At 39.8% G+C, this 15,807-nt stretch overlaps 1 protein-coding gene across 2 annotated transcripts in view; it reads right to left on the bottom strand.

Moving 5' to 3' along the window:
* Positions 1-15,807, bottom strand: part of ankrd50 (ankyrin repeat domain 50) — a 57,561-nt gene that overhangs the window by 9,635 nt on the left and 32,119 nt on the right. The gene's annotated exons all lie outside the window — the stretch shown is intronic.

The raw sequence follows: 15,807 nt of genomic DNA, 5'->3' as shown, positions 1-15,807 counted from the left end.
CCTGAATATCCCCTTTTTAGGGGATAAAAAACCACCGATCCAATCATCAGTCACACAGCTTAGCAGTAGGTTTTAAATACAATGTATTTTGTGTGACATTCAACATGTTTTGGGGGTTTTATGGACACAATTTGGCCCCAACAATGCATATCCAAAACTTTCTGTTAATGCCAAAGCATTTCCAGGCCTGGAAAACAGTATTTCAAATTGCATGTTCGAAAAAGTTCATGGCCATGGAAACCTTGTTTATGTCCCTAAAATCTTTACAATCGAAGCTAATAGGGTATGTGGGTCAAGAAACAATAACGACTGATAAAAGCACTAAAATTGCATCATACAAAGTTTGTTTGTCGAGTCGTTTGAACTATGGACATTATTTGGTTTTTAAAACATGCTCAGTGAGCAGTGTGCATGCCCTAGTTTGATAACATGAGCGCCGAAATTGAAAACGAAACGCTTGGAACTGCTCACGCGGTCCCGACTCGCGCTGTGTGAAACGGGCTTTACATCCTCCTTGCGACGCATCGACGTATATTACATAAATTGACGTATTAATCGATTACGCCAATGCGTCGCCCCAGCCCTGAACATGATCACAGGAAAGACAGATGCCGGAAGTTTCTGCTGCAAAAGAATAAATGCTCTAGCTTCTATGATTTATATTATAGATCTGTTTAAAAAGAATCGTGCAAATGGTTTTTAAGGGTTCCCAGGTCGCCTGTGTGTGACTCCGTCACTGACTGGTCCTCCTACTCCTTCTGGACCAAATCCTTCTTTGGGCATTCTGGGTTTGTTCCAGTTGGGACAGGAAACCCACTGGCTAAGAGTGTGGAAGAGGCTGCAAACAGGGAAAAAACAACTACATAAAAGAAAAGAAACTACTTTAAACCCAGCCAGTAACTTCAATAAAGTGTGACATTTAGTATTTTGTCTGGATGTTGATTTGTTCCATTCGCAGAGGGACTAAGGAAAACATAGCGTGTGCATTACAGCCCAAATCTGGAGATGTTGCTCTATCATGAATATTTTCTCTGGGGAACAAAAGAAAAAAAGGCTTCTGTGCTGTAGTTTATGATAAACAGTTTCTCTAACATTCCACGGTCGCTGACACACCAATTATAAAGATACAGTGACTGGGAGCGCTGGAGGAGGGAGCAGCAGACAGACGTTTCACTGCAGCCGCTATGAAAAAAGCACTTGTTTTGATAAATGAAATAAAATAAAATAATGAATTTCTACACTGGGGTTTGGCAATAATAACATTTTCCGACTGACAATGCTACTTTGAGAGTAACAATAAAGTCACCCCCCCCCCAAAAAAAGCAGAAGAGAGATGCACAAAGATACTAATATTTATGGGCTAGAGACACACACGTTGCAATACCCAATAATGGCCACAATGTACAGTCAGTAGGAATCTCAACTATTGACCGGTTAACCGCAGAAATATTTCTGACTCGTAACACATTTAGGGAAATGGGTTACTACTCTTCAGTTTAATGGGAGCTAGTTAGCTAGCGGTGCCGCTAATTTGGCAATTACCACTAATACCGGCTGCCGTCCCAACCATGGACTGTATATAAAGATGGACAACATGACAGTTAGTGTATCTGTTCGGTCTGGATCGCCCCCTAGTGTCTGTCTGCAGTATAGGTCATAAAGCCCGCCCCTCCATGTTCGTGAATGGGTCATAGGCCAAACTAACTTGCTCATGCATATTCTATAGTCGAGCTTCAACAATTTCTCCATTAATTGATTAGTTGTCAATTATTAATCACCATCACAATGATATTCAGTAAACTGAATATCTTTGGGTTATGGACAAGACAAGACGTGAATTTATTACGGACTATTTTGAAAACCGACATTTTCTGACATTTTTAAACCAAACAAACGAATTAATTAAAAAAAAGTCTCCTCATCAATTCACAGTGAAAATAATCATTAGCTGCAGCCCGACTCTACAGGCAAGAAATAAAGACCAGAACAAGAAGGGGCCTCCTGTCAGCACAGACACACAAAGACCTCTTCTTTCAGTTGCACACATGGTGGAAGATGACCTATAATTTCCACTTTAGTCATCAGCAGACATCACTTCATACGGCTTGGATGTCAACTGTGAAGTCATGGCATTATTACTGCCCCACTCCTGCAGATAAAGCACTAAAACAACCACAGAGGGAAAGATGTCCAACCTGCATTTGATGACTGTGGTGTAACAGGAACTACTATTAAGAACTACACAAGAATGCAAGAACTTGCATTGGCTACAAACGTTCAAACGCCGTCCAAGAACCATTTTCTTTCTTTCCAAACCCAGTCATGAGGGTCTCGGTTTTGCACCATTATAAGTGGCAAACTGTAGCTGAGTATTGTGTGCGTTCGGGCTATTTATGTGTGTGTGTGAGAGCGAGAGAGAGAGGATGGTCTGAACAAAAGCGACTGCTAAACAAGCAACAAATGACACATTCATCGGGGTGAGGGATGCAGCTCCCGAGTACAGGCCTCTGAGCCAGCTGCTGCTCGTTACAGAACTGGAAACCAGCCACAGGAGACAGAGCCCCGCGTACAAAAGAGGGACTGTTTGCCTTCTAGATTAATTTTTCAGATGACAAACGAGGCAGCGTGTGTGCATGCGTGTTCAGAAATTAGAGGTCCGAGCTCATCAGCCGGGATTTTCGGAGTGGCAGCGGCTCTGATTCGGCACGTTCTTTGCGAGACACCATCTCAGGTCATCTGATCCATAAAGAAAACAGAAACCCAAGCCCTCGCTGCCCTCTCAGGCTCTCAAGTAAACCCGCGCTCGACAAACGTCTGTTCGACAGCTGCAGTGTTCCCGGCTCCAAAAAACATGAGCGCGCCAACCTCCTAAACACAAGTATGTGGATGAGAGTCGGCTCCAACGGTCCGCAAACAACAGGCCTTTGAAAAGAGTGCTGCTAGTTAATCTTTGAAAAATACGGCTCCTCGTTTGATTACTCTCTAATTTCTACTCCTACAGACGAATGCAGATAACACTTTCTATTTTATCTTGGATAAATGTGGCTTATTCACAAGTGAGAAAAGACAAAGCTTTGACTCTAATGGGGCACTGATTCAACTGTGCAAAGATAACCGATGCAGGAGAAAATCATTTGAGATTAGCAGCTACATTTTATGTGCAGTGTGTATTTCCTGCCGTTACTAAACGACCACCAGGCGAGACACTGAAATGATTACACTTTAACAATTAATTTATGTGAGGCTGGAGGCAGAGCACATGAAAAACACTCCTGCCCAAACACGCCTCTCGCTGGATTTCAAACAGGATGTGAAAAAGGTTTCCAGTTAAACCTGTTGTGGTGCGACTGAACAGAGCTGACGGGCTGCAGGGTGGGGCAGACAGGAATACATGTGACACATTAAAGCCTTTTTCAAATATTGAATACAACGCAGCATCTATCTGTTAAAGTGACAGCATTTTGTCATTCAGATGTAGGTGACTTTTACGCTGGTGTTACTCATTTCAGACGTGACAGGACATTAACAGAATGAGCTGCATGCTCGTGCAATATTTGTCACCTACTGAATGAGAGGGAGGGAGAGCGGAGAGTTATGATAGCTCAGAAGAAGAGTTTTTTTCTGTTTTCTTTCACTCTGCATCACTGCGGGATTTGAAACCTTATTTAAACATTTTTAGGATCTCTCTCAAGTCAGCTGCCACCTTAATTTTAATAATTTAATATTGGATTTTTTGCCAATACCCGATATTTTAGTATATAACAACTCGAAAACCAATGCTGATATCGATATATCCTCTTTTTTTCCCACTTAATTTTAGTAATTTTATCATTTTTCTTCCGTAGCATAATTAACATCATATTATGAATACTCTTATTGTGATAACCCACCAGCAGACGGAGACATGAAATATAATGCTTTCTAATGCATTTAATATTCATTCATTGTGCAAAATAAGAAAAATACTTCAACTTAAGGTTGATGTTTTGTACATGCTCTCTTTGTCAATTATAAAACAAAAACAGATCAATGTATCGGTTTGTCATGTTGGCAGAAATCAGCATGTTGACCGATGCCAATGTGCCAATATTATTGTGCATCCCTTCAGGTAATGTACAGACACTCCCTCATTATAACCTCACCAATCAGCTGTTCCTTGTCCATTGCAGCACTTTCAAAGCAAGCGACAGGAAAAAAAGAAACAGGGCATCACGCAAAAATCCCAAATGTTTCTTTGAGACTAGCTGCACTCTCGTCACCCCCCCAAAAAACATACTTTCTAGAAAACAAACAAGCTGGATTTAGCGCCTTAACACTGTTGCCACGGGTTACTAGTGAAGGCTACTTTTTAATTTAGCCAGATCATATCTTAATGACAAATGCCAATTCAGCCACTGTGACATCAAACTGCTTAAACTTTGTACATGTGACTGGAAATAAACCCAACTCTGCTTGTCACCCCAAAAAACACATGAACTTCACAGTAAACAAACACAACATGCGCTGCTCTTCCCCCTCTGACCTCTACAGAAATCTAAAATCATCACGTTGCCTGTGCTTGGCTAACAGCTCATCAGACATTAAGTTGCTCCAGATTATATGTTAATCAGGTTGCCATATTGCTTATTACTAAAGCAATACAAGCTGGATTTAGTGTTGGGATGCTGTCAGCACAGGTTGCTGATGTGGACTAAATTTTTCAGAACTTGTCATAAAGACAAATGTCACTTCAGCTGGTTTGCAAAGCAGTTAAAGCTTCTACGCTAGACAGTCAAAACCAGAAATCAACCCACCACCACAAATTCTGCATCATTTTTGTACAGCACAGTGCACAAGCATTGAATGACAGGATGATAAGTTTTCCAGATAATTTATTCATTCGTGCAGTTGGCATGAATGAACTTTAGAAATGCATGGGGGTCATAATATTGTTAAGTTTTTTTTTAACCTCTTTTCCCTAGTCACACCGGGATGGGAAGCATTTTTTTAATGACTGATCTGAGGTATGAGAACATTGGTCTTCTCAATGCCAACTGTGCTGATTTTGTGCATACGAGATGATGTCTTCATCATGAATTTAATCTCTCTCTCTCTTCCTCTGCAGGAAAGTCTCTTACAGCACGGCTCACCTTTAGCGCTGCACTCTGATAAATCCATCAAACCGCCTGCACATAAAATAAAACATCAATACCATGATCGTCCATGCAAGACACACCTGAAATTGTGTGGGTTTTTTTAAACTACCAAACAAAAAAAGTCTCTGTCTATATGAGTTTGAGTGACAGGAGCTCATTAAGTTGTGACAAGAGACTTGAGTCATCATGCTGCGCACCTGGTCACATGTGTGTGCCTTCACTCACTGTATCCCATAATGGATGCCTCTCTAAGAGAGTTGTAACTGTATATCATGGAGCTTCTTGCAGCTGCACAGATGACTGGAAATTTCATCTATGTGAAGAAATTCCAAAAGAGAACTGAAATAACAGATTGTTAAGCCGGTAATACACAGATCAGACAGGACCATCGGTTCATAAATAGCACGGACTAGGAATGGGCATATTAAGTAACTTCCATATTCAAATACTTGCATTAAATTATTTTAGAGTACTCGCATAATAAAGTAAGAATCGGATTGTAAATTGGCCAACAATAGAAAACAAATTCTTTTATTGAACAACCAAGCTTTATTTAGTCTATGAAACCATTAATTCAAAGTTAACATTAGAAAAATCTGCAAGCTTTCTGTTGCTGCCGTTACATAGGTTAGACTGATCCACTCAACTTCCCGTCAGTTCATCTTTCCAGTTATCATGAGCTAACATCCAGAACCGACTCCTTAACCAGTCCCAACACACTGTATTTTCTTTATAACCTATCATTATACTCCTGACGATTGCATTTAGAAAAACATAAAAGGTGTAAGATATGTGTCGGCTGACAAAAGACATCATCCTTGCAGCACTATATATATATATATATATATATATATATGTATGGAGAGAGAGAGAGAGAGAGAGAGAGACAGAGAGAGAAATATGTACCATGATCCTAAATACCATGATTTTTTTATTTTTTTTAAAAAAAAAACCTGTTACCTAAAAAATGCCTGCTTGTAAAGTAAAAAAACAATTTGTTTCTGAAGATACATCTCTTGGGTCAGTACGTATGCAGTCTGCTCTCAGTGCTGGGAGTTTCCTGCCCCTCACAGGATCACATTTCCTCAGACCCTGCCCGTGTTTTTGTTCATCATTACACTGGCTGACCTCCCGGCGACCTTATTTAGCCCAACCAGCACATGTTTCCATTCACCTGCACAAGGAACTACTAAGTCAAGCATGTCAGTCAAACAAGCCATTATCTGCTACCAACGTACAGAGCCAGGAAGGTCTGGAACCATTTTAGAAGGATTTCTCTGAAATGTCCAGACAAGAGTTTCAGCACGAGGAGAGGTGTGGCAACATGCTGTGAAATCAGGTAAAGTCATCCTTGGCATGCAGGTCAAAAGGTAGTGGGGTATAAAAAAACCCTTTAAAGCCTTTACTGCTTCAGCAGAACCAGACAGGAATTCCACTGCATTCATGCCAGCTACAGTTAAATTAAGACATAATTAAAATACCCTTCAATTAAAGCAAAAAAATGGCAGGTGGTGCTCTGTACTACAGCCAAAAAAGAATTTTTAAAAAAAGCCTATAAAAATGTGGCAGGGGCATGCCACATACCAAAGGGCATCACCTCAGGAGGAGAGAGGCCAGCCAGTTCGTCCGCCATGCTCAGAGTCGCGTTACCGCAGTGGAGCACCCAAGGTGTTACAGATACAGACACGGTAGACCTGTAATTTGCCCGGCTGTCAGGCTGCACGGTGGTAAATTACAGTATTCAGCGAGGATTATGGTCTTCAGCTCATCCAAAGTGAGGCTCGACATGCAGCCTCACAGACGACAACTCGTACACGAATATGGACATAAATCAGCTTGTCTGTGTAAGCCAATTTCAAGAAAGGGGGAGTTAAGCTAATTAAATATGTTGTCCTTGCTCTCGTTACTCAGGCATCGAGGCACGGAGACAATCAATACTAAAAAGAGAAGACAGAGAGGACTTTTTATTATGCTTTGTAGCAGAATTGCTCTTTCTGGTTTAGTGTGGAGCAGCTTACAGGGTTCATGTGCTCATAAAAATATTAGAAAACTCATAGAATTGCAAATAGCTATTTCCAGGTCTGGAAAAGTTTTAGAAAACTAAATATACCCTGAAAGTTTTGGAAAAGCCATGGAATGACTGTATGATAACACATAATGTGTTCAAGGACCATCACAAATATCCAACAATTATTTCTGTCAGTTTCTGACTGTGATGTATGGTGTCAAATGCCCAAATTTTCAAAAGAAAAAATGCTTTGGAAAGACAAAAAAAATAAAAAAAATAAAATCATAATGTCCAGAATTTAATTTTTTTTTGTAATTTAAAAAAATGATTTTTTTCCCCCTAAAAATCATCAGATGTTTTTTAAGTAAAAAGGTGTATTTTTAATCTTTTTTTTGTTTAAAGAAACTTTCTCTTTCTCTCCCCTTTCCTGAAATTGATTAACACAGACAAGCTGCTTTATGCCTTCCAGACCGGCAGGCCTGAGGATTTTGGAAATTTAAAAAAATTTAAGTCCCTCACCAGTGCTTAAGAAATAATTTGACAACCTCCTCCATTTTTGCAGCACCCCTCCCCACTCATAAATAACAAACAGTCCCTATATTATACATAAATATTCAGGGTTTTTTTTAATTATATATATTTTAAAGAGCTATTGCATAGTAATAAAAAAGAACAAACGAGGAGTATCGATGGTAGATACAGAGAATGTACGGTCTTGAAAATTTGCCTCAAGGTCATGGAAATGTATTCGGAAAAATGTGTATGAACCCTGAATTTAGTCTCTTTGGCCAAAACATGCTGGAATTGGTTTTAAAGCAGTAAATAAAGATTTTTAATTTCGTGGCTCAAAGAATGCCTCAGAGCTCTTTCCCCTTCCTGATCAAAAAACTGTTCTTGGCATCTTTCTCTCGTAAAACTTTCAGTTTTATTTCATAGTTAAGTTAAAGTCATCTGCGTTCTTACAACTAAACATTCAACCGTTTACATGATGCTGCAAAATGTCATTTACTGGGGAGTCAGAAAGCAGAGCCATCTTCGTCTCTCTTCGGGGAGCATTCCTCAGGCCAGAAGAAATAAACCGTCCTCGCTGCTTTACGACTGTGTTTGTGTTGTCAGTCGGCCAGATGATCTCGTGGTCCCTCTGGCGAGGTCTCACATTTGACCAAAAAGAAAGTATACACATCCAGGGAGATGTTAAGAGTTTTGTTGACCTTTTTGCGGAGGAAGGACCGTGCCCTGTGTCGGATTCACCCGCGGGCCTCGGGACAAAGGGGCCGCTCAGAGAGGTGGAGGAGGAGGGCGCATGCTTTAAACAGGGCTGCTCTTTTCATTTGTGATCATTGGTGGTAAATCAGCTCTGTCTCTTGGGCTGCGTAAAGAAAGCTCCATTCACGGCGGGCAGAGTGGAGGTGGAAGATGTGGTTCAAGTGGCAGGGTGGGCTACCCTCCCTCAAAAAGAGTCGCAAATACAGGAAACAAAAACACAGACCCACCCCACAGTCTCAGAATTTCCTGAAAGTGTAGCTTTGATTGTACAATAGACCTGGAATTTGTATTGACTTATCTATATACTCTCTTAGAAATAAGGGTCCCTGAAGGGTTCTCTCTGAAGAGCTGAAATGATGTTTCATAAGAAAGGGTTATTCAAGGGTTCTGTGGAATATTAAGGGTTTAACTGAGAACCCTTTTTGGAAGGGTTCTTGTTGAATGCACAGGTATTAAAATATCCTCAGCCTCAAATATTCAAAGGTTAATAAATGTTTCAATGGTATTTACAAATGTATATGTGTATCCCCTTAATCAGTTAACTTTACTTTTACATTTCATGGCCTTTTTGTCTTTGGTGCTACTGGACTGTTGAATGGTAAAGGACCTCCAGTAGCAGGCTGTTCTCAAGCGCTGTTCGTGTATATACCTATAAAAAACACTGAATTTGCGTAAAAACCCACGTCATAAAGAAGGCTGCGTTCACATGACCAATTTGCTGACGGGAGTAAAGACGGAAGTAAAAAGTCTGCGTAATCAGTTTATTTTTGGCTAAAATGCTCCAAATGGTTCAAAATTAGACCACAATGAAACTCATACAATGTCGGCACAGAGGAGGTAAGAGAGGGTTTTGGGTGAAACCGTTTCACCATAGAGGGGTTCTCTAGCGCTGTGTATAACCGTTTATGTTGGGTTCAACATAGAAACCTCTGAAAGGGTTCCAGATGGGAACTTCATAAAAGATCTTAACTGTAACTCAAAAGTGTTCTCCAATGGGATTAGGCTGAAGGACACTTTATGGTTCTAGTGTATGGAATGAGACCTGCTGATTACTTTTGGGTTAAAAAAACACTTATGTGTCATCTTAGGAAGGAAATGAGTAAAGGCCGCATCAAAATGCCTCACAGGATGAGTGTCTTCTTAGAGCGGCCACACGCTCCTGCAACATTCCTCAGACGGAGCCAGGAATAAACCGTCTTAATTACAGCTGTGATTCATAACTAAGAGGGGCTTTTATGTGTGTTTCTGTGTGTGTATATCTGTGGCCTTTTTCCAGGTTTCTTGCTGGTATACCCCCCTCCCCCCAAACGCATGCCAAGTGCCCTGTGACCAACTGGAGGAGCCTTTGCATCAAATTGAAAAAGAATGAAAAACAATAACGTATTTTATGATAGCGGAAATCATTCTAATTGAAGCTGCTATAACACTGCAAAGCAGGAATGTGGCTGTTTAAGGGGAGCTATTATCTTTCACGGCTCCACACACTGATACTATATTATTATAACTCCTGGCACTGCAGTTGTCAGATCCATGCCTTCTCCATCCTTCCTCATCCCTCGCTCATGTTGGCTTTTCAGTCAGAATCCTAAGTACAGCTTGCTCAGGGTTTTGCTTTGTGTTTCCTTTAAACTGGGCTGTATCATTGTCATCTACCTCCTCACATACTCGCGGATTAGTCACGACATGCTTCCACGCAGGAGGAGAGATTTGAGTGGCAATATTCGGCTCGGGCTGATTATCTCAGATCTTAACACATGCCTTTTACCTCTATAGGACGGCGCTCAGATAGTTTGTCAAATGGCCAGGTTGGATAAGAGATAAAGAGTCTGATCAAGTCTTTTAACTCCTCTTTAGGTTTTCTATGTACATATATATAATTATTTTTTAGAGGCATTGTATGCCTTTATTTGATATCCAACAGAAAAGCAGGGACAGGAAATAAGAGGAGAGAGATGGAGAACGACATCCTCTGCCAGAATTTCAGTTCTTTCAATGTCTTTTGAGGTTTAGTTCTTAAATATAAAAGTTATTTGTAACTTTTGCAACTTAATTATAAGCTAATCAGTTCACAAAGGAGTCCAAAGGATTCTGATTTGATAGGCCGATTTAATACGGAATTTAGATTCAATCAAAAGCTGCAATCCCAAAACCCCATCCCTTTATTTAAAGGGATGGTTCAGATCTTTAGAAGTGGTGTTTAGAGAAGCAAGCAGGAGGGCCGCCACAGAGGCTAAACACTGTACTGCTGTGGATGGAGCAGCAAGAAAACGTATTGTAGCCACTTAAAAACAGACAAAAAAAACCAACCCTAAATGGTAAGTATAACTTTAAGTGACAGCGATTTCCGACAGGGAACTGAAGTCATTATGTTGCTCTCTTCAAGGCCAGACTCCATTAAGAAAAACAGTAATTCTAGATCTCTAAAAACAGGAGCTTCCTGTCTACAGCTGCCTCAATCAGGTATTTTGTTTATGGTACTCAGTGACTTCGGCATTTAAAAGCAGGGTTTTCCACACAATCATTTATTTGTGGCGGGCTGCCACAACTAAATTATCCATTGCCACAAATTCATTTTTGGAACTGGGCTGTTTATTAGGAGTGTTATTGGACTACATATATGTTTGGTAATTTATAGCGCACTCAGGGTAGAAACGGCACAACGAAACTTTAGGCGCACTGAAAGTCAAACAAACCGTTCATTCTGCTGGCTCTAAAACTTTGCTTTCACTGACATACATCTGCAAACAGCTGCTCTCATCCATTGATGTGATCTGATCAGCTGTGAACAGATCACCAGATCAATTATCAACCTCGAAAATCACGCTCAGAGCTCTGCAAATGCAAACACATTCTTCACCGGCTCACACTAACACCACTACTGCTCATTACATCAGGCTGTTACTGCAGGGCTGTTAAACTTGATTAATTCACTGGAAACAAACTAACAGCAGTTCATATATTAATAGTTTTTGCAAATTGCAGTGTTGCTGTATGGTTGCAAAATGTGACTAAATAGTCAGGGTCTGGAGCTCTGCAAAAGCTCTGCTTTTTGTGTGTGTTTGTAAGAGGCAGAGAGCCTGAGAAGAAAGCGAAAGAACCAAAATTCTGGTTGCTTAAAATAACAACATGACAACTTATACTTGATGCTTGCAATATAGTTATGTTATACATCGCAACAAACCGCGATACCTAAAATATATTATATATATTGCCCACCCAAATCAATAAGTACCTCTTACAATCCCAATTTAAAAGAATCCAAACTATCCCTTTAACCTATTTCTAAAAATATTTCTAGCACTTCTGTCTGAGTGATGGCTGTGACCTTACATGACTTATTCGTGGGATTTCACATTGACAATATGGGAAAGCAGTTTATTTCTGCATCTGGGACTAAAATATAAACAGAAATGTAAATGGACATACTGAAGCACAATGAAGAGAGAGGTTTACTTTTGCTAACAAGAAATATCAAAATATAAAAGTTGAGGTTGAGGACTGACTAAGCAGTGATGGGCTACAGTCAACGCATCAATTAAAGTCATTTTTTTTTTTTAATTTATGCTAAAACTCGCAGCGCTTTTTAGACAAACTCTTATGTTCCCCATGTAGTCCTCACTTCCCTCAGGACAGCGCCCACACACACTTAACAACTTGAGAAATAGTGACTTTGACAAGCGTGCACCATCAACAATATTGGGCAGATGGTAGCCATTACAGTTCAGTGATGCCTCCACACGATAAAAAGATCACACACTAGGCTGGATCAAATGCCATGAGGGGATTATGATTAAAATTAGTCTGTAATTATTTTAATGAGACCATGAGCAAAGTTTGTGAAAAACAATGCCAAAAAAAAAAACGTCCTCAAAAACCCCAAATAAAATGTCGTCTTTCTAATATATATTGAAAAGGGGCCTTTTTAGGGTTGAATTTAAAAAGCATTTCTGAGTCTGCAGTCTAATTTTGAGATATCATCACCTTTTGCAGTAAGAAAATGATGAGAACTGTTGAAAAAAAATACATGTCTGAGAGGCTGTTTCTATTTAAATGCCCAACCCCCCCCCGTCTCCCACCTCCACCCCGCCCTCTCTTTCCCCTTTCCCTCGCTCTCCCTTCTGCCGGAGGCCTTGTTAAATTGGCACAGATTCTACCCGAGCTCCAAACCAAAATCGCTGCCTAAGTGTTTCCACTCCGCTACCCCTATCATGGCCTTACAGTAGCACAGCGCACAGAGGGAGTATGCACAGGAAAAGCTTTTCTCCATAGGTCTGCTGTCACTCAGGACATAAAGAAACAGCGACTTCGGTTTAAAGCACGACGTCGTTTTTGTTTCCATCTCAAGACTGAATCTTAAGTCCATTTCAAAAGGCACTACACAAAGACTGAGGCGTAATCAAAACTGTGTGATCACATAATGTGAGTCAGCCAGCAGCGTACTCTGTAAAATTCTTGTACTCCTCCTCACAAACAGAACGGTCTTTGTTTGTGGGGCTGTAGCCGAGCGGATGCGAGCGAGGCTTTCTGCTGCAGAAAGTCAGAATGCCTCCTTCTTCCTGCTCGGTCTCAGAGGTGTTGAAAACTTCCCAGAGCACATTCCACTCTGAGACACAAGGAATAACAGTTGAGCAAGGAGAGAAGAATTCAGAGCTTTGCTCCTGGGGAAAAAGGCATCTCTTTCAACTGATGCAGATAGTTTGTGTCCGACTCGAGCGAATTACACACAAATCAGCTGAAACGCTTCAGATTCTCTCTTCAAAAGGATCCCAAATTCTTACAGAACTATTAAAAGGATGGTTCTGATTTTTTTTTTTTTTTTTTTTTTGATGTGGGGTTGTATGAGGTACTTATTCCTAGTGTGTTTTCAACTGTGTATCTGGATATATTGAAAAAAATACTGCAATATTATTTTGAAGTCCAGACCTAGTTGCTGCCTGTCTTGGCCAGGACACTCTTAAAAAAAATAGATATTTTTTTATTACAAGATATTTTTCTGGTTAAATAAGGGTAAAATAAAAATAAAATAATATCTGTTTTTCCATCCTGACATTTCACAGAGCAGCGAGTTTGCTGTCTTCCATAAGCTCTCTTAGCTTTTTTTTTTAGTCTAATAAACTCAAAATGTCAAGAATGAATATATTACTACAACTATTTTCATTACTTTCCTTCCTTATATGAGATCAAGTTGCTCTCACCAAACCAAGACAATCTTCCCTGACTTGCCATCTTAAAAGACAGTTTCTTTGAACAAAATAAATCTCACCAAAATCATCTTTGTTAGCCACTTCTCCAACAATAACGACTTATGGTATGATCAAACTGAAGCCTTAATTCACTGAGTTGCATGTGAAAATATGCTGTTTTTCCTCTCTCTGCCATCGGCCAGCATGTGACTACTCCTGTAACGTTATCCCCACCACATGAAGTTACTATTTTTCTTAGCTCAGCTTCCTTTTCCAACAGCACAGGCTGACCTCTGGTGGTACTTGCTGTGCACTACATCCCCTTAATATATTAACTCCATATCAGTTTAAAGGGAGTATTAGGATCTTCTGAAGTGGTCACTGTGTTATACAGCACATATCAGTTGGCACACCCCAAGTAGAAGCCTGACATATAAGCTAAACAATGTCCTGCTAATGAAATCAAATTCAATATCAGTTTCAGCAAATGTTACATTTGGAATAATTACTCTGCTTTACCTTAATGTCAGACAGAGATTTCCAACAGGAAACTGAAGCCGTTATATCACTCTTAGACTCCTTTGAGAAAAAAGTAATTTACATGTCTTTATTTAAACAAAGACCATGCATAACAAAACATTAATCTCAAAAAGAAAAGAGAGGATTCATGAGAGATTTAGCTATTAGCTAGTTTACATCTGCAGGTACAAACAAGACAAATACCTCACAGTAAAAAACATTTAATAAAAAACACTGCATTACAATAGACAATGCAAACAGATACAAACACATCAACATACCAACACATTCATAAAACCTGGCTCATGGTTACTCAATATCCATTTTTTGACACCACGGGAGAAAGTCTGATGGTCTGTGCCTGTTTTTAGCTCAGTTGGAAGCATATTATAATGTTTGATGGCTGTAAATGAAAAAAGCAGAATGTAACATAATTGAAAACAGGAGCTGCGGGTCTAAAATTGCCTTTAACAGTTATTTTGCTTATGTTACTGTTTGACTTTGGCATTTAAATGGGTTACACTAAGTCACACGATACCACAAACTAAGAAGCTGATCGAAGCAGCAGGAATAAAAAACACTCATTCAAGGACCTGCAAAAAATGTCTGAATTTAGAGAGAGGACTTCGAATGATTTTTTTTTTTTTTTTTTAAAAAAAGGGACATGTGATTTAAATAAAAAGGAGGTACAGCATGTAATACAATGACTAAGAAACCCATACAACCCCACTTTAAAAAATCCAAACTATCCCTTTAAAAGCACTGGTGCAGACCTCTGGTCCTGCAATGTTTCTGCACAGCGACCTTCTGGTTAAAGGTCATTCCTCAAGCTTTATCGACACTATATTCACACAGCCACAAAGTTCTCATCGCCGCAGACCAGAGTATACTGGGAAACCCACACAACCTCCACCCCAGACAAAATAGGCCGCTCACATAAAAACGGAGTTGGCTTTGCACTGAGCATGAAAGTGGAGTCTTTTGGCAGGTCACTGCCATCTCTGACTTGTAAACAATATGGAGGGTATTTTTAGGGGACACTTGGCCTCAATTTCATACTCCGAAGTCCTTTGGTCTATTTTAGGTTCAGTGCTGCATGAATAAGGAGCACTACTGTATTCATAATAAAGCGCACAAGCTAATGGAGGACACGGTTAATGGGTAAATGTGCATGTCTACATCCGTCTATGTGTGAGGGGAAAAAAACTCAAGTCTAGCAGAAGAATTTCCAGTGTTGAACTAAAAGCGGAAGACTGAATGTAGACAAAACAAAAACGCAGCTAAAAGCATCTGCCAAGGACAAAGGACAAAGCTCGAGTCGACCTGTAGGAGCGTCTTGATGCACAAACTCAACAGGATCCAATAAAAGCATTAAATCTAGAACAGCATGTTCACACAAAAGGGTTTGTACGGTCATGATGAATCTGAAAAGTCGCTGCGCTGAATTTAATAGCAATTTCAAGGCCTGGAAAAGTACTGGAAAACTGTGACAAACTTGTATAATAACAAAACATGATGTGTTCATTGACTGCCAGAAATTTAAAATCCTATGATAATTTCTGTTTTTAAAGTTTCTAGCTGTGATAAGTGGTGTAATTTTTCCATGAAAAAAAATTAAATGCATTTTTTTCTTTGAAAATAGCCATAACAAATAAAAGGGACATTTCTTTTTTTAAAGAATCACCTAAAACGTTCT

This window comes from Plectropomus leopardus, chromosome 8 (genome assembly GCF_026936395.1).
Source record: "Plectropomus leopardus strain MGB_pleo_1.0 chromosome 8, ASM2693639v1, whole genome shotgun sequence".
Taxonomy (NCBI): domain Eukaryota; kingdom Metazoa; phylum Chordata; class Actinopteri; order Perciformes; family Serranidae; genus Plectropomus; species Plectropomus leopardus.
The sequence above is the reverse complement of the archived record's forward strand: the minus strand, read 5'-3'. Positions and strand labels throughout refer to the sequence as shown.